This window comes from Barbus barbus (genome assembly GCF_936440315.1).
Source record: "Barbus barbus genome assembly, chromosome: 44".
NCBI lineage: Eukaryota > Metazoa > Chordata > Actinopteri > Cypriniformes > Cyprinidae > Barbus > Barbus barbus.
Genome location: NC_136722.1, coordinates 24,267,742 through 24,271,923, shown reverse-complemented (window position 1 = coordinate 24,271,923; position 4,182 = coordinate 24,267,742). Strand labels below are relative to the sequence as shown.

The 4,182-nt window shown below is 36.9% G+C and overlaps 1 gene segment (V, D, J or C); it reads left to right on the top strand.

Moving 5' to 3' along the window:
- LOC306863252 (Ig kappa chain V region K-25-like) lies at window positions 1-528 on the top strand. The segment is given in 2 exons: window positions 1-92; window positions 197-528.
- The last annotated feature ends 3,654 nt before the right edge of the window (window positions 529-4,182 follow it).

Sequence of the window (4,182 nt, the reverse complement as noted above, 5' to 3'; positions counted from 1 at the left end):
CTGTGAGTTTGAACTCTGAGAATCTGAACCAACAGCAACCATGAGCTTCATCACCATCTTCATCTGGATCTTCACTAGCTGCTGTTTCACAGGTGAGGAAATAAACACACTCTATTCTAACTGATCATCTGTGCTAGAAATACTGTCCTTCAACAAATACTGAATTCTGAATGTTTCTTCATTTTTCTTGATGTAGAATCAGCAGCTGTGACAGTCACTCAGACGCCTGCAGTGAAACCTGTTCAACCAGGAGACACAGTTACTATGTCCTGTAAAACCAATCCTGAAGTTTACCAGGGTTGGGGTTATCAGCCTCTTTCCTGGTACTTACAGAAACCTGGAGAAGCTCCTAAACTCCTGATTTATTTAGCAAACAGCCTCCAGTCAGGAACTCCATCTAGATTCAGTGGCAGTGGATCTAAGAGTGATTTCACTCTGACCATCAGTGGAGTCCAGACTGAAGATGCTGGACATTATTACTGTCAGAGTTTCCACTACATCAACAGTCAACATTTGTTCACACAGTGATAAAGAGTCGTACAAAAACCTCCATCAGTCAGAGTCACAGAGACTGAACTGATCCTGCAGCTGCTCAGAGGAGGATGTGAAATAACTCTGTTGTTTCTCTCTCTCTCTTGTTTTTGCTCTTTCTCCTCATATTCTGACTCTCTGTAGGGAGAAGAGTAATGCTGGAACTGGACTGATTGAATCTGCACATTTTTAAAGCTTTGATTTGATTTATTGTGCTCTTAGTCATGGCCTAATGGATAGAGAGTTGGACTTGTAACCTGAAGGTCATGTGTTCGAGTCTCAGGTCCGGCAGGGATTGTAGGTGGAGGAGTGAATAACCAACAATCTCTCCATCCTCAATACCACAACTGAGGTGAGACCCTTGAGCAAGGCATCGATCCCCCAACTGCTCCCCAGGCGCTGCATCATCGGCTGCCCACTGCTCCGGGTGTATGTTCACTACTGTGTGTACACTTGGATGGGTTAAATGCAAAGCACAAATTCCGAGTGAGGGTCACCATACTTGGCCACACACCACTTCCCTTTCTCCTTTCCCTTTTTATAGATCCGTCACATGATGGAGATTGGAGCTCATCTTATAAACACTCATGCAGCTGTTTTCAGTCACACAACTGCAGCTCCTATAATTCCTAAACTTCAATTCAATTACAGAAACTAACAGTTCAATAATTGAAGGTTGGTTCAGCAAATGCTTCACATGAAGACCAGATGATGGCACTGCTGATTTACGATATTAAAACTGCCATATTGTCTGTCCCAGTAAACCAGCGTTCAATCTCAGTTACTGTATACTAGTGTTGAACACTTTGAGATCACCCATACACAAATGTAATATATGTACGTACAAATATTACATTTCCACACATGAGATATTTTGACTTATGAAGTAAAACATAGGCTACATTAAATCTATTCTAAATTGGACCAATTTACAGTAATATATTAAGATCATATAGGCCTATTTATATCTATCCCATACACATATGTATGTTTCTGTATGCTGTATGTGTAAAACATTTTTGGATATATATGTCATGTACATGTAGGCCTATTCATCCATTTTATTTATCTATTTATTTTTGTATGTTCTTTTAATAAAGTTGCATATGTTCACATATATGGTTGCTACATACACCACAGAAAAAAATCATCACATAGATATTATTCACATATGGACATGTAGAACTTTTGCTATGTGTTTAATATATGTTATAAACTTATATCTTCATCTCCCCAAAGTATGTATGCATGCAAAAGTGATGTATCATAACATATGGGATTATCACTTTTAATATAGGGTAATATATATCATATTTCTGTGTGGAAAGTAAGATATTTTTTGTCTTTTGAGAGAAAGTAATATTATCAGCAAAGACATTAATTTGATCAAAAGACTTTTATAATGTTACAAAATATTTCTATTTCAAATAAATGCTGTTCTTTTGAACTCTATTCATCAAAAAAGTATCACACTTCCCACAACAATATGAAGCCACACAATAATATACAATAATAATCAGAAATTATTTTGAGCAGCAAATCAGCATATAAAAAATTATTTCTGAAGGATCATGTGACGCTGAAGAATGGAGTAACGATGCTGAAAATTCAGCTGCGCATCAGAGGAATAAATTATATTTTACAATGTATTCATATAAAAAACAGTTATTTTAAATTGTAATAAAATTTCACAATTTTACAGTTTTTACTTTAGTTTTGATCAGTTTTAATGCAGCTTAAGATATTTTTTTGAATGATAATGTAAAAACAGTCTCTGGACCTGAGTGATTTTTAGTTTAGATTTTACTTTGTCATGTCAACCTTCATTTTCATAATTTCACATAATAAAAATCAGTGCAAAAGGACAAATCAAGAGGAACTGCAGAATTTTTAAATAGACGTTTATTGTTATTAATTTTAAAATTTTATAGTTATGTATTTCTGCCATCAGGAGTCTTTTTTCGTGTGGTTTGAATTGTAAATTTTATGCTATTTTCTTGTGGAAATTTCACACATATTGATAAATCATGATTTGTGCATGAAAATGTTTGCACATGTGAGTCAGTCAGTAAGAGTGTGTCTCAATCAGCTCCTTAGTTCACTAGTCAGTGCACTACTCAGGGATCACATAACGCTCACGCTCAAAACATTCCCACAATGCAACATAAAAGTCAGTATGCATCGCTGCTGTCTATAGTGACTTTTCTTAATTTCCCTCAAACCAACTGAGCTGAAATACATGTGTTTAATTCATGTACAAAAATAATAAAAAATTATTTAAAGTCATTAATACATCCATAACCATAGTCCATCCTGTAATAAACCAACAGATGATAAAACACAAGTCAAAATAATTGTACAAAACAAAGATTAAACGGTGTGATGTGTGGATACAGTGATGGACAGGAAGAAATGAACGAGCAATCTTCATTTAGAAGCTCATTTAAATACAGGATCAGTTCATTTGCATATTGATCAGATGCTTGAGTGCTCTGAGAGTGTTTATAGTGCTGTGAGTTTAACACTTCATCACTGACACACACAACAATCTTCATCAACATGACCTTCATCATCATCTTCATCTGGACTCTCACAGCGTTTGCTCAAGGTTTGTGGAGCACAAGTTTGATATCAATTCATTTCTTCAAGTATATTGTCAAAGTTTTGAGTTGATTTTCTTCTTGTTGTGTTTCAGAGAGTAGAGGACAGATCAGCGTCACTCAGAGTCCCTCAACGACAGCAGCTCAACCAGGAGAAACAGTCAGAATCAGCTGTAAAACCAGCACAGATGTGTATAATGGTAATTATTTAGCCTGGTACTTACAGAAACCTGGAGAAGCTCCTAAACTCCTGATTTATAGAGCAAACAGCCTCCAGTCAGGAACTCCATCTAGATTCAGTGGCAGTGGATCTAAGAGTGATTTCTCTCTGACCATCAGTGGAGTCCAGACTGAAGATGCTGGACATTATTACTGTCTGGGTTTATACTGGCCTGAGAGCATTCAGTGGTTCACACAGTGATAAAGAGTCGTACAAAAACCTCTGTCAGTCAGAGTCACAGAGACTGAACTGATCCTGCAGCTGCTCAAACACTATCACTCACTACTGACACACAGAGACAAACACAGCAACTACACATGAGCTCAGAACTCAGTTAGGAGTCAAATCAGCTCTATTAGACTCTGATCTGTCCTGAGACAGATGGATTTGACTCAACTATGCTCTGATTTTGAGCAAAAAACACACAACAATTTTCTCAGTTTCAGTGTTGTAGTTTTTTTTTTTGTAGATTTTACTACAGTCATAATGTATCCCTGTTAAACTTGTCTTATGAAACTACCACTCAAACTTCATAACTGTCTCATGACTCATGAGCAGAAGTGAAACTGATCCAGTTCAGAGCGTTGAACCGATCAAACAGAGAAACTGTGAGTTTGAGGTGAAAATCAGATTTGCATTGACAGCTTTAGTGATTCTGATCGTCTCAGAATAGAGCATCTCCGTCTCCAGAGACCATGTTCAAACCCCAAGAGCTTCAGTTCACATTTACTGCTAAACCCAGCTGTTCTCAACTATTACAATCATCAACAGCAGCTGAAACTTTAGTGAAGGAAGGACACACTGATCAATGATGCAGTCGAACACAAATGT